Source organism: Salminus brasiliensis, chromosome 22 (genome assembly GCF_030463535.1).
Source record: "Salminus brasiliensis chromosome 22, fSalBra1.hap2, whole genome shotgun sequence".
NCBI lineage: Eukaryota > Metazoa > Chordata > Actinopteri > Characiformes > Bryconidae > Salminus > Salminus brasiliensis.
In genome coordinates, this window is record NC_132899.1 from 411613 (window position 1) to 436693 (window position 25081).

Sequence of the window (25081 nt, forward strand, 5' to 3'; positions counted from 1 at the left end):
ACTTTGCTCCCGATCGGCACTGTGAAGGACGCTACAAGAGCGCACGTTTCTGACTGAGGCCATCGATGGCCGCTAACTCGTGCCTGATGGAAAGTGCTCTCGTCCTATGGGGACAAACTCCCCTTTGCGGATACCTCTGACGGTCGTGTCTCCATGCCAAGGCAACACCAGCCTAGGAAAAGATCCCCATGCACCTTATCTCCGTAGAAACTAGCATTCATTTGTCGCCGCATACTGGCTGTTAGCACGATAACTTGACTGAGGTTGCACAGCACAGGCAGGACTGGGGTCGCCGCCCACCGTGCTGAAATAGCTCAGTTGGGAAAGCGTTAGACTGAAGATCTAAAGGTCCCTGGTTCGATCCCGGGTTTCGGCAGAACGCCTGCGACATGCTTTTTCTGGCCGCCGCTGTGAAGTTGCTGGGCGGCATCAGATGTCCTTATTTCAGGGGAACTCTTGAGAACAACGCAGGCGAGAAGGTTCCGTAGTGTCATAGTTAGGACCGTGCCGTTTGAATCCAGCGATCAGGGGTCACATCTCAGTGAAACCTGCCTTTCCTTCCAACAAGCATCTTGAAGTAAGAAGGTGAAGTAACGCATCCACTTGCTAAGGAGCCTGTAGAAGATTGACATGCATGCACCTTCTCCAAAAACTCTGCTCCTACAGAAGCATGGTGGAGGGCATCCTGATCTGTTGCGTCTCCGTGTGATGTGGAAACCGCTCCATGGTACAGGGGAATACCCTTCAGTGACTGGTGAGTCCTGCCGAGTGGGTCAGTGGGACAAGTTGTCCTCCCGTCAAGGATCTCTATGCCGAAGGGGCCGCATCCCCTTCGCTCCTCTCAGCTGGAAATAGGCAACGGCGCATGCTGGACAAGTTTTAGAGACCAATACACGGTATCTTTTCCCAGACGGCTGAACTGATCACCTTGACGGAATTCCAACGTTCCGACAAAACTGCTACCTCAGCTGTACTCAGACATGTAAAGGTTTGCAGTATTCCCCCACCGCCTCATGCGTTCCTCGTTAGTATAGTGGACAGTATCTCCGCCTGTCACGGGGAAGACCGGGGTTCGATTCCCCGACGGGGAGGGCCTGCCGCTTTTGCTGCCCATGCAACCTCTGCTTTCTGAAAGGAGGACGATGCACCGCTGGCTTCTGGCAAGCGTGACTGCTTGCATGAGCCGGGTGCGTGAAAGCTCACATACTGGCTGGGAATGAAATGTGGGTCGGCTGCTTGGACGGCAGCTTCGCTCAGCTCTATTCCACCAAGGCTGCGAAAGCACCAGCTGACAAATGTATCTGCAGGTACGCTGGCTGAATTTGAAAGGAAACTCTCCGCAAAATCTTGTCGTTGAGAATGCAGAACACAGACTCTTTCCAGCACTGCTTGTGGTCTATGCATGGTAGTGTTCATCATCTTTGCCTTACTCCAAAGAGGTCCATGGTTCAAAGCCGGACGACAACATGCCACAGGGGTGTTTCTGCTGCCTTTAGGAAACGCTCCTAACCAAAAGGGATGGGATCAATCTGTCCTTTGTCTATGGTGGTTTCTCGATTAGTGCATTGGAAGTTTACCCCAACAGCTGTGGCCAATGTGAGCTTTGTCAGGAATGTGGCAATTAAATGACAGATCTCAATCCATTTGAGAAATTCAAAGTATCGTCCTCACTGGAAGGAGTGTTGAAGCTCAGGGGCATGCTCCAGTGCCCCTGCAGACATCCCCACACAGGCACTTTCTGGGTAAGGCCTAAGGCAGTGCCGGACGTGACCTTCGTCATCCACGGCCGGAGGGGCGAGGGCACCGGCCGGGCCGGTTAGCTCAGTTGGTTAGAGCGTGGTGCTAATAACGCCAAGGTCGCGGGTTCGATCCCCGTACTGGCCACCTCTGCTTTTGCACCGCACTGTTTACCAGCAATGGGCTTGGTCTACCAAGTGCAGGCCATTGGGATTGCTGGACATGAAGTCCAAGCTAGGAGGAGAGTAACTTTGCTCCCGATCGGCACTGTGAAGGACGCTACAAGAGCGCACGTTTCTGACTGAGGCCATCGATGGCCGCTAACTCGTGCCTGATGGAAAGTGCTCTCGTCCTATGGGGACAAACTCCCCTTTGCGGATACCTCTGACGGTCGTGTCTCCATGCCAAGGCAACACCAGCCTAGGAAAAGATCCCCATGCACCTTATCTCCGTAGAAACTAGCATTCATTTGTCGCCGCATACTGGCTGTTAGCACGATAACTTGACTGAGGTTGCACAGCACAGGCAGGACTGGGGTCGCCGCCCACCGTGCTGAAATAGCTCAGTTGGGAAAGCGTTAGACTGAAGATCTAAAGGTCCCTGGTTCGATCCCGGGTTTCGGCAGAACGCCTGCGACATGCTTTTTCTGGCCGCCGCTGTGAAGTTGCTGGGCGGCATCAGATGTCCTTATTTCAGGGGAACTCTTGAGAACAACGCAGGCGAGAAGGTTCCGTAGTGTCATAGTTAGGACCGTGCCGTTTGAATCCAGCGATCAGGGGTCACATCTCAGTGAAACCTGCCTTTCCTTCCAACAAGTATCTTGAAGTAAGAAGGTGAAGTAACGCATCTACTTGCTAAGGAGCCTGTAGAAGATTGACATGCATGCACCTTCTCCAAAAACTCTGCTCCTACAGAAGCATGGTGGAGGGCATCCTGATCTGTTGCGTCTCCGTGTGATGTGGAAACCATTCCATGGTACAGGGGAATACCCTTCAGTGACTGGTGAGTCCTGCCGAGTGGGTCAGTGGGACAAGTTGTCCTCCCGTCAAGGATCTCTATGCCGAAGGGGCCGCATCCCCTTCGCTCCTCTCAGCTGGAAATAGGCAACGGCGCATGCTGGACAAGTTTTAGAGACCAATACACAGTATCTTTTCCCAGACGGCTGAACTGATCACCTTGACGGAATTCCAACGTTCCGACAAAACTGCTACCTCAGCTGTACTCAGACATGTAAAGGTTTGCAGTATTCCCCCACCGCCTCATGCGTTCCTCGTTAGTATAGTGGCCAGTATCTCCGCCTGTCACGCGGAAGACCGGGGTTCGATTCCCCGACGGGGAGGGCCTGTTGCTTTTGCTGCCCATGCAACCTCTGCTTTCTGAAAGGAGGACGATGCACCGCTGGCTTCTGGCAAGCGTGACTGCTTGCATGAGCCGGGTGCGCGAAAGCTCACATACTGGCTGGGAATGAAATGTGGGTCGGCTGCTTGGACGGCAGCTTCGCTCAGCTCTATTCCACCAAGGCTGCGAAAGCACCAGCTGACAAATGTATCTGCAGGTACGCTGGCTGAATTTGAAAGGAAACTCTCCGCAAAATCTTGTCGTTGAGAATGCAGAACACAGACTCTTTCCAGCACTGCTTGTGGTCTATGCATGGTAGTGTTCATCATCTTTGCCTTACTCCAAAGAGGTCCATGGTTCAAAGCCGGACGACAACATGCCACAGGGGTGTTTCTGCTGCCTTTAGGAAACGCTCCTAACCAAAAGGGATGGGATCAATCTGTCCTTTGTCTATGGTGGTTTCTCGATTAGTGCATTGGAAGTTTACCCCAACAGCTGTGGCCAATGTGAGCTTTGTCAGGAATGTGGCAATTAAATGACAGATCTCAATCCATTTGAGAAATTCAAAGTATCGTCCTCACTGGAAGGAGTGTTGAAGCTCAGGGGCATGCTCCAGTGCCCCTGCAGACATCCCCACACAGGCACTTTCTGGGTAAGGCCTAAGGCAGTGCCGGACGTGACCTTCGTCATCCACGGCCGGAGGGGCAAAGGCACCGGCCGGGCCGGTTAGCTCAGTTGGTTAGAGCGTGGTGCTAATAACGCCAAGGTCGCGGGTTCGATCCCCGTACTGGCCACATCTGCTTTTGCACCGCACTGTTTACCAGCAATGGGCTTGGTCTACCAAGTGCAGGCCATTGGGATTGCTGGACATGAAGTCCAAGCTAGGAGGAGAGTAACTTTGCTCCCGATCGGCACTGTGAAGGACGCTACAAGAGCGCACGTTTCTGACTGAGGCCATCGATAGCCGCTAACTCGTGCCTGATGGAAAGTGCTCTCGTCCTATGGGGACAAACTCCCCTTTGCGGATACCTCTGACGGTCGTGTCTCCATGCCAAGGCAACACCAGCCTAGGAAAAGATCCCCATGCACCTTATCTCCGTAGAAACTAGCATTCATTTGTCGTCGCATACTGGCTGTTAGCTCGATAACTTGACTGAGGTTGCACAGCACAGGCAGGATTGGGCTCGCTGTCCACCGTGCTGAAATAGCTCAGTTGGGAAAGCGTTAGACTGAAGATCTAAAGGTCGCTGGTTCGATCCCGGGTTTCGGCAGAACGCCTGCGACATGCTTTTTCTGGCCGCCGCTGTCAAGTTGCTGGGCGGCATCAGATGTCCTTATTTCAGGGGAACTCTTGAGAACAACGCAGGCGAGAAGGTTCCGTAGTGTCATAATTAGGACCGTGCCGTTTGAATCCAGCGATCAGGGGTCACATCTCAGTGAAACCTGCCTTTCCTTCCAACAAGCATCTTGAAGTAAGAAGGTGAAGTAACGCATCTACTTGCTAAGGAGCCTGTAGAAGATTGACATGCATGCACCTTCTCCAAAAACTCTGCTCCTACAGAAGCATGGTGGAGGACATCCTGATCTGTTGCGTCTCCGTGTGATGTGGAAACCGCTCCATGGTACAGGGGAATACCCTTCAGTGACTGGTGAGTCCTGCCGAGTGGGTCAGTGGGACAAGTTGTCCTCCCGTCAAGGATCTCTATGCCGAAGGGGCCGCATCCCCTTCGCTCCTCTCAGCTGGAAATAGGCAACGGCGCATGCTGGACAAGTTTTAGAGACCAATACACGGTATCTTTTCCCAGACGGCTGAACTGATCACCTTGACGGAATTCCAACATTCCGACAAAACTGCTACCTCAGCTGTACTCAGACATGTAAAGGTTTGCAGTATTCCCCCACCGCCTCATGCGTTCCTCGTTAGTATAGTGGACAGTATCTCCGCCTGTCACGCGGAAGACCGGGGTTCGATTCCCCGACGGGGAGGGCCTGTCGCTTTTGCTGCCCATGCAACCTGTGCTTTCTGAAAGGAGGACGATGCACCGCTGGCTTCTGGCAAGCGTGACTGCTTGCATGAGCCGGGTGCGCGAAAGCTCACATACTGGCTGGGAATGAAATGTGGGTCGGCTGCTTGGACGGCAGCTTCGCTCAGCTCTATTCCACCAAGGCTGCGAAAGCACCAGCTGACAAATGTATCTGTAGGTACGCTGGCTGAATTTGAAAGGAAACTCTCCGCAAAATCTTGTCGTTGAGAATGCAGAACACAGACTCTTTCCAGCACTGCTTGTGGTCTATGCATGGTAGTGTTCATCATCTTTGCCTTACTCCAAAGAGGTCCATGGTTCAAAGCCGGACGACAACATGCCACAGGGGTGTTTCTGCTGCCTTTAGGAAACGCTCCTAACCAAAAGGGATGGGATCAATCTGTCCTTTGTCTATGGTGGTTTCTCGATTAGTGCATTGGAAGTTTACTCCAACAGCTGTGGCCAACGTGAGCTTTGTCAGGAATGTGGCAATTAAATGACAGATCTCAATCCATTTGAGAAATTCAAAGTATCGTCCTCACTGTAAGGAGTGTTGAAGCTCAGGGGCATGCTCCAGTGCCCCTGCAGACATCCCCACACAGGCACTTTCTGGGTAAGGCCTAAGGCAGTGCCGGACGTGACCTTCGTCATCCACGGCCGGAGGGGCGAGGGCCCCGGCCGGGCCGGTTAGCTCAGTTGGTTAGAGCGTGGTGCTAATAACGCCAAGGTCGCTGGTTCGATCCCCGTATTGGCCACATCTGCTTTTGCACCGCACTGTTTACCAGCAATGGGCTTGGTCTACCAAGTGCAGGCCATTGGGATTGCTGGACATGAAGTCCAAGCTAGGAGGAGAGTAACTTTGCTCCCGATCTGCACTGTGAAGGACGCTACAAGAGCGCACGTTTCTGACTGAGGCCATCGATAGCCGCTAACTCGTGCCTGATGGAAAGTGCTCTCGTCCTATGGGGACAAACTCCCCTTTGCAGATACCTCTGACGGTCGTGTCTCCATGCCAAGGCAACACCAGCCTAGGAAAAGATCCCCATGCACCTTATCTCCGTAGAAACTAGCATTCATTTGTCGCCGCATAATGGCTGTTAGCACGATAACTTGACTGAGGTTGCACAGCACAGGCAGGACTGGGCTCGCTGCCCACTGTGCCGAAATAGCTCAGTTGGGAGAGCGTTAGACTGAAGATCTAAAGGTCCCTGGTTCGATTCCGGGTTTCGGCAGAACGCCTGCGACATGCTTTTTCTGGCCGCCGCTGTCAAGTTGCTGGGCGGCATCAGATGTCCTTATTTCAGGGGAACTCTTGAGAACAACGCAGGCGAGAAGGTTCCGTAGTGTCATAGTTAGGACCGTGCCGTTTGAATCTCTATGCCGAAGGGGCCGCATCCCCTTCGCTCCTCTCAGCTGGAAATAGGCAACGGCGCATGCTGGACAAGTTTTAGAGACCAATACACGGTATCTTTTCCCAGACGGCTGAACTGATCACCTTGACGGAATTCCAACGTTCCGACAAAACTGCTACCTCAGCTGTACTCACACATGTAAAGGTTTGCAGTATTCCCCCGCCGCCTCATGCGTTCCTCGTTAGTATAGTGGACAGTATCTCCGCCTGTCACGCGGAAGACCGGGGTTCGATTCCCCGACGGGGAGGGCCTGTTGCTTTTGCTGCCCATGCAACCTCTGCTTTCTGAAAGGAGGACGATGCACCGCTGGCTTCTGGCAAGCGTGACTGCTTGCATGAGCCGGGTGCGCGAAAGCTCACATACTGGCTGGGAATGAAATGTGGGTCGGCTGCTTGGACGGCAGCTTCGCTCAGCTCTATTCCACCAAGGCTGCGAAAGCACCAGCTGACAAATGTATCTGCAGGTACGCTGGCTGAATTTGAAAGGAAACTCTCCGCAAAATCTTGTCGTTGAGAATGCAGAACACAGACTCTTTCCAGCACTGCTTGTGGTCTATGCATGGTAGTGTTCATCATCTTTGCCTTACTCCAAAGAGGTCCATGGTTCAAAGCCGGACGACAACATGCCACAGGGGTGTTTCTGCTGCCTTTAGGAAACGCTCCTAACCAAAAGGGATGGGATCAATCTGTCCTTTGTCTATGGTGGTTTCTCGATTAGTGCATTGGAAGTTTACCCCAACAGCTGTGGCCAATGTGAGCTTTGTCAGGAATGTGGCAATTAAATGACAGATCTCAATCCATTTGAGAAATTCAAAGTATCGTCCTCACTGGAAGGAGTGTTGAAGCTCAGGGGCATGCTCCAGTGCCCCTGCAGACATCCCCACACAGGCACTTTCTGGGTAAGGCCTAAGGCAGTGCCGGACGTGACCTTCGTCATCCACGGCCGGAGGGGCGAAGGCACCGGCCGGGCCGGTTAGTTCAGTTGGTTAGAGCGTGGTGCTAATAACGCCAAGGTCGCGGGTTCGATCCCCGTACTGGCCACATCTGCTTTTGCACCGCACTGTTTACCAGCAATGGGCTTGGTCTACCAAGTGCAGGCCATTGGGATTGCTGGACATGAAGTCCAAGCTAGGAGGAGAGTAACTTTGCTCCCGATCGGCACTGTGAAGGACGCTACAAGAGCGCACGTTTCTGACTGAGGCCATCGATAGCCGCTAACTCGTGCCTGATGGAAAGTGCTCTCGTCCTATGGGGACAAACTCCCCTTTGCGGATACCTCTGACGGTCGTGTCTCCATGCCAAGGCAACACCAGCCTAGGAAAAGATCCCCATGCACCTTATCTCCGTAGAAACTAGCATTCATTTGTCGCCGCATACTGGCTGTTAGCTCGATAACTTGACTGAGGTTGCACAGCACAGGCAGGACTGGGCTCGCCGCCCACCGTGCTGAAATAGCTCAGTTGGGAAAGCGTTAGACTGAAGATCTAAAGGTCCCTGGTTCGATCCCGGGTTTCGGCAGAACGCCTGCGACATGCTTTTTCTGGCCGCCGCTGTGAAGTTGCTGGGCGGCATCAGATGTCCTTATTTCAGGGGAACTCTTGAGAACAACGCAGGCGAGAAGGTTCCGTAGTGTCATAGTTAGGACCGTGCCGTTTGAATCCAGCGATCAGGGGTCACATCTCAGTGAAACCTGCCTTTCCTTCCAACAAGCATCTTGAAGTAAGAAGGTGAAGTAACGCATCTACTTGCTAAGGAGCCTGTAGAAGATTGACATGCATGCACCTTCTCCAAAAACTCTGCTCCTACAGAAGCATGGTGGAGGGCATCCTGATCTGTTGCGTCTCCGTGTGATGTGGAAACCACTCCATGGTACAGGGGAATACCCTTCAGTGACTGGTGAGTCCTGCCGAGTGGGTCAGTGGGACAAGTTGTCCTCCCGTCAAGGATCTCTATGCCGAAGGGGCCGCATCCCCTTCGCTCCTCTCAGCTGGAAATAGGCAACGGCGCATGCTGGACAAGTTTTAGAGACCAATACACAGTATCTTTTCCCAGACGGCTGAACTGATCACCTTGACGGAATTCCAACGTTCCGACAAAACTGCTACCTCAGCTGTACTCAGACATGTAAAGGTTTGCAGTATTCCCCCACCGCCTCATGCGTTCCTCGTTAGGGCCGGTTGCTTTTGCTGCCCATGCAACCTCTGCTTTCTGAAAGGAGGACAATGCACCGCTGGCTTCTGGCAAGCGTGACTGCTTGCATGAGCCGGGTGCGCGAAAGCTCACATACTGGCTGGGAATGAAATGTGGGTCGGCTGCTTGGACGGCAGCTTCGCTCAGCTCTATTCCACCAAGGCTGCGAAAGCACCAGCTGACAAATGTATCTGCAGGTACGCTGGCTGAATTTGAAAGGAAACTCTCCGCAAAATCTTGTCGTTGAGAATGCAGAACACAGACTCTTTCCAGCACTGCTTGTGGTCTATGCATGGTAGTGTTCATCATCTTTGCCTTACTCCAAAGAGGTCCATGGTTCAAAGCCGGACGACATGCCACAGGGGTGTTTCTGCTGCCTTTAGGAAACGCTCCTAACCAAAAGGGATGGGATCAATCTGTCCTTTGTCTATGGTGGTTTCTCGATTAGTGCATTGGAAGTTTACCCCAACAGCTGTGGCCAATGTGAGCTTTGTCAGGAATGTGGCAATTAAATGACAGATCTCAATCCATTTGAGAAATTCAAAGTATCGTCCTCACTGGAAGGAGTGTTGAAGCTCAGGGGCATGCTCCAGTGCCCCTGCAGACATCCCCACACAGGCACTTTTTGGGTAAGGCCTAAGGCAGTGCTGGACGTGACCTTCGTCATCCACGGCCGGAGGGGCGAGGGCACCGGCCGGGCCGGTTAGCTCAGTTGGTTAGAGCGTGGTGCTAATAACGCCAAGGTCGCTGGTTCGGTCCCCGTACTGGCCACATCTGCTTTTGCACCGCACTGTTTACCAGCAATGGGCTTGGTCTACCAAGTGCAGGCCATTGGGATTGCTGGACATGAAGTCCAAGCTAGGAGGAGAGTAACTTTGCTCCCGATCGGCACTGTGAAGGACGCTACAAGAGCGCACGTTTCTGACTGAGGCCATCGATGGCCGCTAACTCGTGCCTGATGGAAAGTGCTCTCGTCCTATGGGGACAAACTCCCCTTTGCGGATACCTCTGACGGTCGTGTCTCCATGCCAAGGCAACACCAGCCTAGGAAAAGATCCCCATGCACCTTATCTCCGTAGAAACTAGCATTCATTTGTCGCCGCATACTGGCTGTTAGCACGATAACTTGACTGAGTTTGCACAGCACAGGCAGGACTGGGCTCGCTGCCCGCTGTGCCGAAATAGCTCAGTTGGGAGAGCGTTAGACTGAAGATCTAAAGGTCCCTGGTTCGATCCCGGGTTTCGGCAGAACGCCTGCGACATGCTTTTTCTGGCCGCCGCTGTGAAGTTGCTGGGCGGCATCAGATGTCCTTATTTCAGGGGAACTCTTGAGAACAACGCAGGCGAGAAGGTTCCGTAGTGTCATAGTTAGGACCGTGCCGTTTGAATCCAGCGATCAGGGGTCACATCTCAGTGAAACCTGCCTTTCCTTCCAACAAGCATCTTGAAGTAAGAAGGTGAAGTAACGCATCTACTTGCTAAGGAGCCTGTAGAAGATTGACATGCATGCACCTTCTCCAAAAACTCTGCTCCTACAGAAGCATGGTGGAGGGCATCCTGATCTGTTGCGTCTCCGTGTGATGTGGAAACCACTCCATGGTACAGGGGAATACCCTTCAGTGACTGGTGAGTCCTGCCGAGTGGGTCAGTGGGACAAGTTGTCCTCCCGTCAAGGATCTCTATGCCGAAGGGGCCGCATCCCCTTCGCTCCTCTCAGCTGGAAATAGGCAACGGCGCATGCTGGACAAGTTTTAGAGACCAATACACAGTATCTTTTCCCAGACGGCTGAACTGATCACCTTGACGGAATTCCAACGTTCCGACAAAACTGCTACCTCAGCTGTACTCAGACATGTAAAGGTTTGCAGTATTCCCCCACCGCCTCATGCGTTCCTCGTTAGGGCCGGTTGCTTTTGCTGCCCATGCAACCTCTGCTTTCTGAAAGGAGGACGATGCACCGCTGGCTTCTGGCAAGCGTGACTGCTTGCATGAGCCGGGTGCGCGAAAGCTCACATACTGGCTGGGAATGAAATGTGGGTCGGCTGCTTGGACGGCAGCTTCGCTCAGCTCTATTCCACCAAGGCTGCGAAAGCACCAGCTGACAAATGTATCTGCAGGTACGCTGGCTGAATTTGAAAGGAAACTCTCCGCAAAATCTTGTCGTTGAGAATGCAGAACACAGACTCTTTCCAGCACTGCTTGTGGTCTATGCATGGTAGTGTTCATCATCTTTGCCTTACTCCAAAGAGGTCCATGGTTCAAAGCCGGACGACAACATGCCACAGGGGTGTTTCTGCTGCCTTTAGGAAACGCTCCTAACCAAAAGGGATGGGATCAATCTGTCCTTTGTCTATGGTGGTTTCTCGATTAGTGCATTGGAAGTTTACCCCAACAGCTGTGGCCAATGTGAGCTTTGTCAGGAATGTGGCAATTAAATGACAGATCTCAATCCATTTGAGAAATTCAAAGTATCGTCCTCACTGGAAGGAGTGTTGAAGCTCAGGGGCATGCTCCAGTGCCCCTGCAGACATCCCCACACAGGCACTTTCTGGGTAAGGCCTAAGGCAGTGCCGGACGTGACCTTCGTCATCCACGGCCGGAGGGGCGAGGGCACCGGCCGGGCCGGTTAGCTCAGTTGGTTAGAGCGTGGTGCTAATAACGCCAAGGTCGCGGGTTCCATCCCCGTACTGGCCACATCTGCTTTTGCACCGCACTGTTTACCAGCAATGGGCTTGGTCTACCAAGTGCAGGCCATTGGGATTGCTGGACATGAAGTCCAAGCTAGGAGGAGAGTAACTTTGCTCCCGATCGGCACTGTGAAGGACGCTACAAGAGCGCACGTTTCTGACTGAGGCCATCGATAGCCGCTAACTCGTGCCTGATGGAAAGTGCTCTCGTCCTATGGGGACAAACTCCCCTTTGCGGATACCTCTGACGGTCGTGTCTCCATGCCAAGGCAACACCAGCCTAGGAAAAGATCCCCATGCACCTTATCTCCGTAGAAACTAGCATTCATTTGTCGCCGCATACTGGCTGTTAGCTCGATAACTTGACTGAGGTTGCACAGCACAGGCAGGACTGGGCTCGCCGCCCACCGTGCTGAAATAGCTCAGTTGGGAAAGCGTTAGACTGAAGATCTAAAGGTCCCTGGTTCGATCCCGGGTTTCGGCAGAACGCCTGCGACATGCTTTTTCTGGCCGCCGCTGTGAAGTTGCTGGGCGGCATCAGATGTCCTTATTTCAGGGGAACTCTTGAGAACAACGCAGGCGAGAAGGTTCCGTAGTGTCATAGTTAGGACCGTGCCGTTTGAATCCAGCGATCAGGGGTCACATCTCAGTGAAACCTGCCTTTCCTTCCAACAAGCATCTTGAAGTAAGAAGGTGAAGTAACGCATCTACTTGCTAAGGAGCCTGTAGAAGATTGACATGCATGCACCTTCTCCAAAAACTCTGCTCCTACAGAAGCATGGTGGAGGGCATCCTGATCTGTTGCGTCTCCGTGTGATGTGGAAACCACTCCATGGTACAGGGGAATACCCTTCAGTGACTGGTGAGTCCTGCCGAGTGGGTCAGTGGGACAAGTTGTCCTCCCGTCAAGGATCTCTATGCCGAAGGGGCCGCATCCCCTTCGCTCCTCTCAGCTGGAAATAGGCAACGGCGCATGCTGGACAAGTTTTAGAGACCAATACACAGTATCTTTTCCCAGACGGCTGAACTGATCACCTTGACGGAATTCCAACGTTCCGACAAAACTGCTACCTCAGCTGTACTCAGACATGTAAAGGTTTGCAGTATTCCCCCACCGCCTCATGCGTTCCTCGTTAGGGCCGGTTGCTTTTGCTGCCCATGCAACCTCTGCTTTCTGAAAGGAGGACGATGCACCGCTGGCTTCTGGCAAGCGTGACTGCTTGCATGAGCCGGGTGCGCGAAAGCTCACATACTGGCTGGGAATGAAATGTGGGTCGGCTGCTTGGACGGCAGCTTCGCTCAGCTCTATTCCACCAAGGCTGCGAAAGCACCAGCTGACAAATGTATCTGCAGGTACGCTGGCTGAATTTGAAAGGAAACTCTCCGCAAAATCTTGTCGTTGAGAATGCAGAACACAGACTCTTTCCAGCACTGCTTGTGGTCTATGCATGGTAGTGTTCATCATCTTTGCCTTACTCCAAAGAGGTCCATGGTTCAAAGCCAGACGACAACATGCCACAGGGGTGTTTCTGCTGCCTTTAGGAAACGCTCCTAACCAAAAGGGATGGGATCAATCTGTCCTTTGTCTATGGTGGTTTCTCGATTAGTGCATTGGAAGTTTACCCCAACAGCTGTGGCCAATGTGAGCTTTGTCAGGAATGTGGCAATTAAATGACAGATCTCAATCCATTTGAGAAATTCAAAGTATCGTCCTCACTGGAAGGAGTGTTGAAGCTCAGGGGCATGCTCCAGTGCCCCTGCAGACATCCCCACACAGGCACTTTCTGGGTAAGGCCTAAGGCAGTGCCGGACGTGACCTTCGTCATCCACGGCCGGAGGGGTGAGGGCACCGGCCGGGCCGGTTAGCTCAGTAGGTTAGAGCGTGGTGCTAATAACGCCAAGGTCGCGGGTTCGATCCCCGTACTGGCCACATCTGCTTTTGCACCGCACTGTTTACCAGCAATGGGCTTGGTCTACCAAGTGCAGGCCATTGGGATTGCTGGACATGAAGTCCAAGCTAGGAGGAGAGTAACTTTGCTCCCGATCGGCACTGTGAAGGACGCTACAAGAGCGCACGTTTCTGACTGAGGCCATCGATGGCCGCTAACTCGTGCCTGATGGAAAGTGCTCTCGTCCTATGGGGACAAACTCCCCTTTGCGGATACCTCTGACGGTCGTGTCTCCATGCCAAGGCAACACCAGCCTAGGAAAAGATCCACATGCACCTTATCTCCGTAGAAACTAGCATTCATTTGTCGCCGCATACTGGCTGTTAGCACGATAACTTGACTGAGGTTGCACAGCACAGGCAGAACTGGGCTCGCTGCCCGCTGTGCCGAAATAGCTCAGTTGGGAGAGCGTTAGACTGAAGATCTAAAGGTCCCTGGTTCGATCCCGGGTTTCGGCAGAACGCCTGCGACATGCTTTTTCTGGCCGCCGCTGTCAAGTTGCTGGGCGGCATCAGATGTCCTTATTTCAGGGGAACTCTTGAGAACAACGCAGGCGAGAAGGTTCCGTAGTGTCATAGTTAGGACCGTGCCGTTTGAATCCAGCGATCAGGGGTCACATCTCAGTGAAACCTGCCTTTCCTTCCAACAAGCATCTTGAAGTAAGAAGGTGAAGTAACGCATCTACTTGCTAAGGAGCCTGTAGAAGATTGACATGCATGCACCTTCTCCAAAAACTCTGCTCCTACAGAAGCATGGTGGAGGGCATCCTGATCTGTTGCGTCTCCGTGTGATGTGGAAACCGCTCCATGGTACAGGGGAATACCCTTCAGTGACTGGTGAGTCCTGCCGAGTGGGTCAGTGGGACAAGTTGTCCTCCCGTCAAGGATCTCTATGCCGAAGGGGCCGCATCCCCTTCGCTCCTCTCAGCTGGAAATAGGCAACGGCGCATGCTGGACAAGTTTTAGAGACCAATACACGGTATCTTTTCCCAGACGGCTGAACTGATCACCTTGGCGGAATTCCAACGTTCCGACAAAACTGCTACCTCAGCTGTACTCAGACATGTAAAGGTTTGCAGTATTCCCCCACCGCCTCATGCGTTCCTCGTTAGTATAGTGGACAGTATCTCCGCCTGTCACGCGGAAGACCGGGGTTCGATTTCCCGACGGGGAGGGCCTGTCGCTTTTGCTGCCCATGCAACCTCTGCTTTCTGAAAGGAGGACGATGCACCGCTGGCTTCTGGCAAGCGTGACTGCTTGCATGAGCCGGGTGCGCGAAAGCTCACATACTGGCTGGGAATGAAATGTGGGTCGGCTGCTTGGACGGCAGCTTCGCTCAGCTCTATTCCACCAAGGCTGCGAAAGCACCAGCTGACAAATGTATCTGCAGGTACGCTGGCTGAATTTGAAAGGAAACTCTCCGCAAAATCTTGTCGTTGAGAATGCAGAACACAGACTCTTTCCAGCACTGCTTGTGGTCTATGCATGGTAGTGTTCATCATCTTTGCCTTACTCCAAAGAGGTCCATGGTTCAAAGCCGGACGACAACATGCCACAGGGGTGTTTCTGCTGCCTTTAGGAAACGCTCCTAACCAAAAGGGATGGGATCAATCTGTCCTTTGTCTATGGTGGTTTCTCGATTAGTGCATTGGAAGTTTACCCCAACAGCTGTGGCCAATGTGAGCTTTGTCAGGAATGTGGCAATTAAATGACAGATCTCAATCCATTTGAGAAATTCAAAGTATCGTCCTCACTGGAAGGAGTGTTGAAGCTCAGGGGCATGCTCCAGTGCCCCTGCAGACATCCCCACACAGGCACTTTCTGGGTAAGGCCTAAGGCAGTGCCGGACGTGACCTTCGTCATCCACGGCCGGAGGGGCGAGGGCACCGGCCGGGCCGGTTAGCTCAGTTGGTTAGAGCGTGGTGCTAATAACGCCAAGGTCGCGGGTTCCATCCCCGTACTGGCCACATCTGCTTTTGCACCGCACTGTTTACCAGCAATGGGCTTGGTCTACCAAGTGCAGGCCATTGGGATTGCTGGACATGAAGTCCAAGCTAGGAGGAGAGTAACTTTGCTCCCGATCGGCACTGTGAAGGACGCTACAAGAGCGCACATTTCTGACTGAGGCCATCGATGGCCGCTAACTCGTGCCTGATGGAAAGTGCTCTCGTCCTATGGGGACAAACTCCCCTTTGCGGATAACTCTGACGGTCGTGTCTCCATGCCAAGGCAACACCAGCCTAGGAAAAGATCCCCATGCACCTTATCTCCGTAGAAACTAGCATTCATTTGTCGCCGCATACTGGCTGTTAGCTCGATAACTTGACTGAGGTTGCACAGCACAGGCAGGACTGGGCTCGCCGCCCACCGTGCTGAAATAGCTCAGTTGGGAAAGCGTTAGACTGAAGATCTAAAGGTCCCTGGTTCGATCCCGGGTTTCGGCAGAACGCCTGCGACATGCTTTTTCTGGCCGCCGCTGTGAAGTTGCTGGGCGGCATCAGATGTCCTTATTTCAGGGGAACTCTTGAGAACAACGCAGGCGAGAAGGTTCCGTAGTGTCATAGTTAGGACCGTGCCGTTTGAATCCAGCGATCAGGGGTCACATCTCAGTGAAACCTGCCTTTCCTTCCAACAAGCATCTTGAAGTAAGAAGGTGAAGTAACGCATCTACTTGCTAAGGAGCCTGTAGAAGATTGACATGCATGCACCTTCTCCAAAAACTCTGCTCCTACAGAAGCATGGTGGAGGGCATCCTGATCTGTTGCGTCTCCGTGTGATGTGGAAACCACTCCATGGTACAGGGGAATACCCTTCAGTGACTGGTGAGTCCTGCCGAGTGGGTCAGTGGGACAAGTTGTCCTCCCGTCAAGGATCTCTATGCCGAAGGGGCCGCATCCCCTTCGCTCCTCTCAGCTGGAAATAGGCAACGGCGCATGCTGGACAAGTTTTAGAGACCAATACACAGTATCTTTTCCCAGACGGCTGAACTGATCACCTTGACGGAATTCCAACGTTCCGACAAAACTGCTACCTCAGCTGTACTCAGACATGTAAAGGTTTGCAGTATTCCCCCACCGCCTCATGCGTTCCTCGTTAGGGCCGGTTGCTTTTGCTGCCCATGCAACCTCTGCTTTCTGAAAGGAGGACGATGCACCGCTGGCTTCTGGCAAGCGTGACTGCTTGCATGAGCCGGGTGCGCGAAAGCTCACATACTGGCTGGGAATGAAATGTGGGTCGGCTGCTTGGACGGCAGCTTCGCTCAGCTCTATTCCACCAAGGCTGCGAAAGCACCAGCTGACAAATGTATCTGCAGGTACGCTGGCTGAATTTGAAAGGAAACTCTCCGCAAAATCTTGTCGTTGAGAATGCAGAACACAGACTCTTTCCAGCACTGCTTGTGGTCTATGCATGGTAGTGTTCATCATCTTTGCCTTACTCCAAAGAGGTCCATGGTTCAAAGCCGGACGACAACATGCCACAGGGGTGTTTCTGCTGCCTTTAGGAAACGCTCCTAACCAAAAGGGATGGGATCAATCTGTCCTTTGTCTATGGTGGTTTCTCGATTAGTGCATTGGAAGTTTACCCCAACAGCTGTGGCCAATGTGAGCTTTGTCAGGAATGTGGCAATTAAATGACAGATCTCAATCCATTTGAGAAATTCAAAGTATCGTCCTCACTGGAAGGAGTGTTGAAGCTCAGGGGCATGCTCCAGTGCCCCTGCAGACATCCCCACACAGGCACTTTCTGGGTAAGGCCTAAGGCAGTGCCGGACGTGACCTTCGTCATCCACGGCCGGAGGGGCGAGGGCACCGGCCGGGCCGGTTAGCTCAGTTGGTTAGAGCGTGGTGCTAATAACGCCAAGGTCGCGGGTTCGATCCCCGTACTGGCCACATCTGCTTTTGCACCGCACTGTTTACCAGCAATGGGCTTGGTCTACCAAGTGCAGGCCATTGGGATTGCTGGACATGAAGTCCAAGCTAGGAGGAGAGTAACTTTGCTCCCGATCGGCACTGTGAAGGACGCTACAAGAGCGCACGTTTCTGACTGAGGCCATCGATAGCCGCTAACTCGTGCCTGATGGAAAGTGCTCTCGTCCTATGGGGACAAACTCCCCTTTGCGGATACCTCTGACGGTCGTGTCTCCATGCCAAGGCAACACCAGCCTAGGAAAAGATCCCCATGCACCTTATCTCCGTAGAAACTAGCATTCATTTGTCGCCGCATACTGGCTGTTAGCTCGATAACTTGACTGAGGTTGCACAGCACAGGCAGGACTGGGCTCGCTGCCCACCGTGCTGAAATAGCTCAGTTGGGAAAGCGTTAGACTGAAGATCTAAAGGTCCCTGGTTCGATCCCGGGTTTCGGCAGAACGCCTGCGACATGCTTTTTCTGGCCGCCGCTGTCAAGTTGCTGGGCGGCATCAGATGTCCTTATTTCAGGGGAACTCTTGAGAACAACGCAGGCGAGAAGGTTCCGTAGTGTCATAGTTAGGACCGTGCCGTTTGAATCCAGCGATCAGGGGTCACATCTCAGTGAAACCTGCCTTTCCTTCCAACAAGCATCTTGAAGTAAGAAGGTGAAGTAACGCATCCACTTGCTAAGGAGCCTGTAGAAGATTGACATGCATGCACCTTCTCCAAAAACTCTGCTCCTACAGAAGCATGGTGGAGGGCATCCTGATCTGTTGCGTCTCCGTGTGATGTGGAAACCGCTCCATGGTACAGGGGAATACCCTTCAGTGACTGGTGAGTCCTGCCGAGTGGGTCAGTGGGACAAGTTGTCCTCCCGTCAAGGATCTCTATGCCGAAGGGGCCGCATCCCCTTCGCTCCTCTCAGCTGGAAATAGGCAACGGCGCATGCTGGACAAGTTTTAGAGACCAATACACGGTATCTTTTCCCAGACGGCTGAACTGATCACCTTGACGGAATTCCAACGTTCCGACAAAACTGCTACCTCAGCTGTACTCAGACATGTAAAGGTTTGCAGTATTCCCCCACCGCCTCATGCGTTCCTCGTTAGGGCCGGTTGCTTTTGCTGCCCATGCAACCTCTGCTTTCTGAAAGGAGGACGATGCACCGCTGGCTTCTGGCAAGCGTGACTGCTTGCATGAGCCGGGTGCGCGAAAGCTCACATACTGGCTGGGAATGAAATGTGGGTCGGCTGCTTGGACGGCAGCTTCGCTCAGCTCTATTCCACCAAGGCTGCGAAAGCACCAGCTGACAAATGTATCTGCAGGTACGCTGGCTGAATTTGAAAGGAAACTCTCCGCAAAATCTTGTCGTTGAGAATGCAGAACACAGACTCTTTCCAGCACTGCTTGTGGTCTATGCATGGTAGTGTTCATCATCTTTGCCTTACTCCAAAGAGGTCCATGGTTCAAAGCCGGACGACAACATGCCACAGGGGTGTTTCTGCTGCCTTTAGGAAACGCTCCTAACCAAAAGGGATGGGATCAATCTGTCCTTTGTCTATGGTGGTTTCTCGATTAGTGCATTGGAAGTTTACCCCAACAGCTGTGGCCAATGTGAGCTTTGTCAGGAATGTGGCAATTAAATGACAGATCTCAATCCATTTGAGAAATTCAAAGTATCGTCCTCACTGGAAGGAGTGTTGAAGCTCAGGGGCATGCTCCAGTGCCCCTGCAGACATCCCCACACAGGCACTTTCTGGGTAAGGCCTAAGGCAGTGCCGGACGTGACCTTCGTCATCCACGGCCGGAGGGGCGAGGGCACCGGCCGGGCCGGTTAGCTCAGTTGGTTAGAGCGTGGTGCTAATAACGCCAAGGTCGCGGGTTCGATCCCCGTACTGGCCACATCTGCTTTTGCACCGCACTGTTTACCAGCAATGGGCTTGGTCTACCAAGTGCAGGCCATTGGGATTGCTGGACATGAAGTCCAAGCTAGGAGGAGAGTAACTTTGCTCCCGATCGGCACTGTGAAGGACGCTACAAGAGCGCACGTTTCTGACTGAGGCCATCGATAGCCGCTAACTCGTGCCTGATGGAAAGTGCTCTCGTCCTATGGGGACAAACTCCCCTTTGCGGATACCTCTGACGGTCGTGTCTCCATGCCAAGGCAACACCAGCCTAGGAAAAGATCCCCATGCACCTTATCTCCGTAGAAACTAGCATTCATTTGTCGCCGCATACTGGCTGTTAGCTCGATAACTTGACTGAGGTTGCACAGCACAGGCAGGACTGGGCTCGCTGCCCACCGTGCTGAAATAGCTCAGTTGGGAAAGCGTTAGACTGAAGATCTAAAGGTCCCTGGTTCGATCCCGGGTTTCGGCAGAACGCCTGCGACATGCTTTTTCTGGCCGCCGCTGTCAAGTTGCTGGGCGGCATCAGATGTCCTTATTTCAGGGGAACTCTTGAGAACAACGCAGGCGAGAAGGTTCCGTAGTGTCATAGTTAGGACCGTGCCGTTTGAATCTCTATGCCGAAGGGGCCGCATCCCCTTCGCTCCTCTCAGCTGGAAATAGGCAACGGCGCATGCTGGACAAGTTTTAGAGACCAATACACGGTATCTTTTCCCAGACGGCTGAACTGATCACCTTGACGGAATTCCAACGTTCCGACAAAACTGCTACCTCAGCTGTACTCACACATGTAAAGGTTTGCAGTATTCCCCCGCCGCCTCATGCGTTCCTCGTTAGTATAGTGGACAGTATCTCCGCCTGTCACGCGGAAGACCGGGGTTCGATTCCCCGACGGGGAGGGCCTGTTGCTTTTGCTGCCCATGCAACCTCTGCTTTCTGAAAGGAGGACGATGCACCGCTGGCTTCTGGCAAGCGTGACTGCTTGCATGAGCCGGGTGCGCGAAAGCTCACATACTGGCTGGGAATGAAATGTGGGTCGGCTGCTTGGACGGCAGCTTCGCTCAGCTCTATTCCACCAAGGCTGCGAAAGCACCAGCTGACAAATGTATCTGCAGGTACGCTGGCTGAATTTGAAAGGAAACTCTCCGCAAAATCTTGTCGTTGAGAATGCAGAACACAGACTCTTTCCAGCACTGCTTGTGGTCTATGCATGGTAGTGTTCATCATCTTTGCCTTACTCCAAAGAGGTCCATGGTTCAAAGCCGGACGACAACATGCCACAGGGGTGTTTCTGCTGCCTTTAGGAAACGCTCCTAACCAAAAGGGATGGGATCAATCTGTCCTTTGTCTATGGTGGTTTCTCGATTAGTGCATTGGAAGTTTACCCCAACAGCTGTGGCCAATGTGAGCTTTGTCAGGAATGTGGCAATTAAATGACAGATCTCAATCCATTTGAGAAATTCAAAGTATTGTCCTCACTGGAAGGAGTGTTGAAGCTCAGGGGCATGCTCCAGTGCCCCTGCAGACATCCCCACACAGGCACTTTCTGGGTAAGGCCTAAGGCAGTGCCGGACGTGACCTTCGTCATCCACGGCCGGAGGGGCGAAGGCACCGGCCGGGCCGGTTAGCTCAGTTGGTTAGAGCGTGGTGCTAATAACGCCAAGGTCGCGGGTTCCATCCCCGTACTGGCCACATCTGCTTTTGCACCGCACTGTTTACCAGCAATGGGCTTGGTCTACCAAGTGCAGGCCATTGGGATTGCTGGACATGAAGTCCAAGCTAGGAGGAGAGTAACTTTGCTCCCGATCGGCACTGTGAAGGACGCTACAAGAGCGCACGTTTCTGACTGAGGCCATCGATAGCCGCTAACTCGTGCCTGATGGAAAGTGCTCTCGTCCTATGGGGACAAACTCCCCTTTGCGGATACCTCTGACGGTCGTGTCTCCATGCCAAGGCAACACCAGCCTAGGAAAAGATCCCCATGCACCTTATCTCCGTAGAAACTAGCATTCATTTGTCGCCGCATACTAGAAGAGTATGACGTTAGACTGAAGATCTAAAGGTCGCTGGTTCGATCCCGGGTTTCGGCAGAACGCCTGCGACATGCTTTTTCTGGCCGCCGCTGTCAAGTTGCTGGGCGGCATCAGATGTCCTTATTTCAGGGGAACTCTTGAGAACAACGCAGGCGAGAAGGTTCCGTAGTGTCATAGTTAGGACCGTGCCGTTTGAATCCAGCGATCAGGGGTCACATCTCAGTGAAACCTGCCTTTCCTTCCAACAAGCATCTTGAAGTAAGAAGGTGAAGTAACGCATCTACTTGCTAAGGAGCCTGTAGAAGATTGACATGCATGCACCTTCTCCAAAAACTCTGCTCCTACAGAAGCATGGTGGAGGGCATCCTGATCTGTTGCGTCTCCGTGTGATGTGGAAACCGCTCCATGGTACAGGGGAATACCCTTCAGTGACTGGTGAGTCCTGCCGAGTGGGTCAGTGGGACAAGTTGTCCTCCCGTCAAGGATCTCTATGCCGAAGGGGCCGCATCCCCTTCGCTCCTCTCCGCTGGAAATAGGCAACGGCGCATGCTGGACAAGTTTTAGAGACCAATACACGGTATCTTTTCCCAGACGGCTGAACTGATCACCTTGACGGAATTCCAACATTCCGACAAAACTGCTACCTCAGCTGTACTCAGACATGTAAAGGTTTGCAGTATTCCCCCACCGCCTCATGCGTTCCTCGTTAGTATAGTGGACAGTATCTCCGCCTGTCACGCGGAAGACCGGGGTTCGATTCCCCGACGGGGAGGGCCTGTCGCTTTTGCTGCCCATGCAACCTGTGCTTTCTGAAAGGAGGACGATGCACCGCTGGCTTCTGGCAAGCGTGACTGCTTGCATGAGCCGGGTGCGCGAAAGCTCACATACTGGCTGGGAATGAAATGTGGGTCGGCTGCTTGGACGGCAGCTTCGCTCAGCTCTATTCCACCAAGGCTGCGAAAGCACCAGCTGACAAATGTATCTGCAGGTACGCTGGCTGAATTTGAAAGGAAACTCTCCGCAAAATCTTGTCGTTGAGAATGCAGAACACAGACTCTTTCCAGCACTGCTTGTGGTCTATGCATGGTAGTGTTCATCATCTTTGCCTTACTCCAAAGAGGTCCATGGTTCAAAGCCGGACGACAACATGCCACAGGGGTGTTTCTGCTGCCTTTAGGAAATGCTCCTAACCAAAAGGGATGGGATCAATCTGTCCTTTGTCTATGGTGGTTTCTCGATTAGTGCATTGGAAGTTTACTCCAACAGCTGTGGCCAATGTGAGCTTTGTCAGGAATGTGGCAATTAAATGACAGATCTCAATCCATTTGAGAAATTCAAAGTATCGTCCTCACTGTAAGGAGTGTTGAAGCTCAGGGGCATGCTCCAGTGCCCCTGCAGACATCCCCACACAGGCACTTTCTGGGTAAGGCCTAAGGCAGTGCCGGACGTGACCTTCGTCATCCACGGCCGGAGGGGCGAGGGCACCGGCCGGGCCGGTTAGCTCAGTTGGTTAGAGCGTGGTGCTAATAACGCCAAGGTCGCTGGTTCGATCCCCGTACTGGCCACATCTGCTTTTGCACCGCACTGTTTACCAGCAATGGGCTTGGTCTACCAAGTGCAGGCCATTGGGATTGCTGGACATGAAGTCCAAGCTAGGAGGAGAGTAACTTTGCTCCCGATCGGCACTGTGAAGGACGCTACAAGAGCGCACGTTTCTGACTGAGGCCATCGATAGCCGCTAACTCGTGCCTGATGGAAAGTGCTCTCGTCCTATGGGGACAAACTCCCCTTTGCAGATACCTCTGACGGTCGTGTCTCCATGCCAAGGCAACACCAGCCTAGGAAAAGATCCCCATGCACCTTATCTCCGTAGAAACTAGCATTCATTTGTCGCCGCATAATGGCTGTTAGCACGATAACTTGACTGAGGTTGCACAGCACAGGCAGGACTGGGCTCGCTGCCCACTGTGCTGAAATAGCTCAGTTGGGAGAGCGTTAGACTGAAGATCTAAAGGTCCCTGGTTTGATCCCGGGTTTCGGCAGAACGCCTGCGATGTGCTTTTTCTGGCCGCCGCTGTCAAGTTGCTGGGCGGCGTCAGATGTCCTTATTTCAGGGGAACTCTTGAGAACAACGCAGGCGAGAAGGTTCCGTAGTGTCATAGTTAGGACCGTGCCGTTTGAATCCAGCGATCAGGGGTCACATCTCAGTGAAACCTGCCTTTCCTTCCAACAAGCATCTTGAAGTAAGAAGGTGAAGTAACGCATCTACTTGCTAAGGAGCCTGTAGAAGATTGACATGCATGCACCTTCTCCAAAAACTCTGCTCCTACAGAAGCATGGTGGAGGGCATCCTGATCTGTTGCGTCTCCGTGTGATGTGGAAACCGCTCCATGGTACAGGGGAATACCCTTCAGTGACTGGTGAGTCCTGCCGAGTGGGTCAGTGGGACAAGTTGTCCTCCCGTCAAGGATCTCTATGCCGAAGGGGCCGCATCCCCTTCGCTCCTCTCAGCTGGAAATAGGCAACGGCGCATGCTGGACAAGTTTTAGAGACCAATACACGGTATCTTTTCCCAGACGGCTGAACTGATCACCTTGGCGGAATTCCAACGTTCCGACAAAACTGCTACCTCAGCTGTACTCAGACATGTAAAGGTTTGCAGTATTCCCCCACCGCCTCATGCGTTCCTCGTTAGTATAGTGGCCAGTATCTCCGCCTGTCACGCGGAAGACCGGGGTTCGATTACCCGACGGGGAGGGCCTGTTGCTTTTGCTGCCCATGCAACCTCTGCTTTCTGAAAGGAGGACGATGCACCGCTGGCTTCTGGCAAGCGTGACTGCTTGCATGAGCCGGGTGCGCGAAAGCTCACATACTGGCTGGGAATGAAATGTGGGTCGGCTGCTTGGACGGCAGCTTCGCTCAGCTCTATTCCACCAAGGCTGCGAAAGCACCAGCTGACAAATGTATCTGCAGGTACGCTGGCTGAATTTGAAAGGAAACTCTCCGCAAAATCTTGTCGTTGAGAATGCAGAACACAGACTCTTTCCAGCACTGCTTGTGGTCTATGCATGGTAGTGTTCATCATCTTTGCCTTACTCCAAAGAGGTCCATGGTTCAAAGCCAGACGACAACATGCCACAGGGGTGTTTCTGCTGCCTTTAGGAAACGCTCCTAACCAAAAGGGATGGGATCAATCTGTCCTTTGTCTATGGTGGTTTCTCGATTAGTGCATTGGAAGTTTACCCCAACAGCTGTGGCCAATGTGAGCTTTGTCAGGAATGTGGCAATTAAATGACAGATCTCAATCCATTTGAGAAATTCAAAGTATCGTCCTCACTGGAAGGAGTGTTGAAGCTCAGGGGCATGCTCCAGTGCCCCTGCAGACATCCCCACACAGGCACTTTCTGGGTAAGGCCTAAGGCAGTGCCGGACGTGACCTTCGTCATCCACGGCCGGAGGGGTGAGGGCACCGGCCGGGCCGGTTAGCTCAGTAGGTTAGAGCGTGGTGCTAATAACGCCAAGGTCGCGGGTTCGATCCCCGTACTGGCCACATCTGCTTTTGCACCGCACTGTTTACCAGCAATGGGCTTGGTCTACCAAGTGCAGGCCATTGGGATTGCTGGACATGAAGTCCAAGCTAGGAGGAGAGTAACTTTGCTCCCGATCGGCACTGTGAAGGACGCTACAAGAGCGCACGTTTCTGACTGAGGCCATCGATGGCCGCTAACTCGTGCCTGATGGAAAGTGCTCTCGTCCTATGGGGACAAACTCCCCTTTGCGGATACCTCTGACGGTCGTGTCTCCATGCCAAGGCAACACCAGCCTAGGAAAAGATCCCCATGCACCTTATCTCCGTAGAAACTAGCATTCATTTGTCGCCGCATACTGGCTGTTA

At 53.0% G+C, this 25081-nt stretch overlaps 27 non-coding genes across 27 annotated transcripts; all 27 read left to right on the forward strand.

Moving 5' to 3' along the window:
• The first annotated feature begins 303 nt into the window (after positions 1–303).
• On the forward strand, positions 304–376 carry trnaf-gaa (transfer RNA phenylalanine (anticodon GAA)). The gene has a single exon. It is a non-coding gene; the product is annotated as a tRNA-Phe (tRNA).
• Positions 377–1810: 1434 nt separating this feature from the next.
• Positions 1811–1884, forward strand: trnai-aau (transfer RNA isoleucine (anticodon AAU)). Its single transcript has one exon. It is a non-coding gene; the product is annotated as a tRNA-Ile (tRNA).
• A 404-nt stretch (positions 1885–2288) lies between these two features.
• trnaf-gaa (transfer RNA phenylalanine (anticodon GAA)) lies at positions 2289–2361 on the forward strand. Its single transcript has one exon. It is a non-coding gene; the product is annotated as a tRNA-Phe (tRNA).
• Positions 2362–3004: 643 nt separating this feature from the next.
• trnad-guc (transfer RNA aspartic acid (anticodon GUC)) lies at positions 3005–3076 on the forward strand. The gene has a single exon. It is a non-coding gene; the product is annotated as a tRNA-Asp (tRNA).
• Positions 3077–3795: 719 nt separating this feature from the next.
• trnai-aau (transfer RNA isoleucine (anticodon AAU)) lies at positions 3796–3869 on the forward strand. The gene has a single exon. It is a non-coding gene; the product is annotated as a tRNA-Ile (tRNA).
• Positions 3870–4989: 1120 nt separating this feature from the next.
• trnad-guc (transfer RNA aspartic acid (anticodon GUC)) lies at positions 4990–5061 on the forward strand. The gene has a single exon. It is a non-coding gene; the product is annotated as a tRNA-Asp (tRNA).
• Positions 5062–5780: 719 nt separating this feature from the next.
• On the forward strand, positions 5781–5854 carry trnai-aau (transfer RNA isoleucine (anticodon AAU)). Its single transcript has one exon. It is a non-coding gene; the product is annotated as a tRNA-Ile (tRNA).
• Positions 5855–6258: 404 nt separating this feature from the next.
• On the forward strand, positions 6259–6331 carry trnaf-gaa (transfer RNA phenylalanine (anticodon GAA)). The gene has a single exon. It is a non-coding gene; the product is annotated as a tRNA-Phe (tRNA).
• A 355-nt stretch (positions 6332–6686) lies between these two features.
• On the forward strand, positions 6687–6758 carry trnad-guc (transfer RNA aspartic acid (anticodon GUC)). Its single transcript has one exon. It is a non-coding gene; the product is annotated as a tRNA-Asp (tRNA).
• Positions 6759–7477: 719 nt separating this feature from the next.
• Positions 7478–7551, forward strand: trnai-aau (transfer RNA isoleucine (anticodon AAU)). Its single transcript has one exon. It is a non-coding gene; the product is annotated as a tRNA-Ile (tRNA).
• A 404-nt stretch (positions 7552–7955) lies between these two features.
• On the forward strand, positions 7956–8028 carry trnaf-gaa (transfer RNA phenylalanine (anticodon GAA)). Its single transcript has one exon. It is a non-coding gene; the product is annotated as a tRNA-Phe (tRNA).
• Positions 8029–9875: 1847 nt separating this feature from the next.
• trnaf-gaa (transfer RNA phenylalanine (anticodon GAA)) lies at positions 9876–9948 on the forward strand. Its single transcript has one exon. It is a non-coding gene; the product is annotated as a tRNA-Phe (tRNA).
• A 1372-nt stretch (positions 9949–11320) lies between these two features.
• trnai-aau (transfer RNA isoleucine (anticodon AAU)) lies at positions 11321–11394 on the forward strand. Its single transcript has one exon. It is a non-coding gene; the product is annotated as a tRNA-Ile (tRNA).
• Positions 11395–11798: 404 nt separating this feature from the next.
• Positions 11799–11871, forward strand: trnaf-gaa (transfer RNA phenylalanine (anticodon GAA)). The gene has a single exon. It is a non-coding gene; the product is annotated as a tRNA-Phe (tRNA).
• Positions 11872–13243: 1372 nt separating this feature from the next.
• Positions 13244–13317, forward strand: trnai-aau (transfer RNA isoleucine (anticodon AAU)). Its single transcript has one exon. It is a non-coding gene; the product is annotated as a tRNA-Ile (tRNA).
• A 404-nt stretch (positions 13318–13721) lies between these two features.
• On the forward strand, positions 13722–13794 carry trnaf-gaa (transfer RNA phenylalanine (anticodon GAA)). The gene has a single exon. It is a non-coding gene; the product is annotated as a tRNA-Phe (tRNA).
• Positions 13795–15228: 1434 nt separating this feature from the next.
• Positions 15229–15302, forward strand: trnai-aau (transfer RNA isoleucine (anticodon AAU)). The gene has a single exon. It is a non-coding gene; the product is annotated as a tRNA-Ile (tRNA).
• Positions 15303–15706: 404 nt separating this feature from the next.
• On the forward strand, positions 15707–15779 carry trnaf-gaa (transfer RNA phenylalanine (anticodon GAA)). The gene has a single exon. It is a non-coding gene; the product is annotated as a tRNA-Phe (tRNA).
• A 1372-nt stretch (positions 15780–17151) lies between these two features.
• Positions 17152–17225, forward strand: trnai-aau (transfer RNA isoleucine (anticodon AAU)). The gene has a single exon. It is a non-coding gene; the product is annotated as a tRNA-Ile (tRNA).
• A 404-nt stretch (positions 17226–17629) lies between these two features.
• Positions 17630–17702, forward strand: trnaf-gaa (transfer RNA phenylalanine (anticodon GAA)). The gene has a single exon. It is a non-coding gene; the product is annotated as a tRNA-Phe (tRNA).
• Positions 17703–19074: 1372 nt separating this feature from the next.
• trnai-aau (transfer RNA isoleucine (anticodon AAU)) lies at positions 19075–19148 on the forward strand. The gene has a single exon. It is a non-coding gene; the product is annotated as a tRNA-Ile (tRNA).
• Positions 19149–19552: 404 nt separating this feature from the next.
• trnaf-gaa (transfer RNA phenylalanine (anticodon GAA)) lies at positions 19553–19625 on the forward strand. Its single transcript has one exon. It is a non-coding gene; the product is annotated as a tRNA-Phe (tRNA).
• Positions 19626–19980: 355 nt separating this feature from the next.
• On the forward strand, positions 19981–20052 carry trnad-guc (transfer RNA aspartic acid (anticodon GUC)). Its single transcript has one exon. It is a non-coding gene; the product is annotated as a tRNA-Asp (tRNA).
• Positions 20053–20771: 719 nt separating this feature from the next.
• On the forward strand, positions 20772–20845 carry trnai-aau (transfer RNA isoleucine (anticodon AAU)). Its single transcript has one exon. It is a non-coding gene; the product is annotated as a tRNA-Ile (tRNA).
• A 1041-nt stretch (positions 20846–21886) lies between these two features.
• Positions 21887–21958, forward strand: trnad-guc (transfer RNA aspartic acid (anticodon GUC)). The gene has a single exon. It is a non-coding gene; the product is annotated as a tRNA-Asp (tRNA).
• A 719-nt stretch (positions 21959–22677) lies between these two features.
• Positions 22678–22751, forward strand: trnai-aau (transfer RNA isoleucine (anticodon AAU)). Its single transcript has one exon. It is a non-coding gene; the product is annotated as a tRNA-Ile (tRNA).
• A 1911-nt stretch (positions 22752–24662) lies between these two features.
• On the forward strand, positions 24663–24736 carry trnai-aau (transfer RNA isoleucine (anticodon AAU)). Its single transcript has one exon. It is a non-coding gene; the product is annotated as a tRNA-Ile (tRNA).
• The last annotated feature ends 345 nt before the right edge of the window (positions 24737–25081 follow it).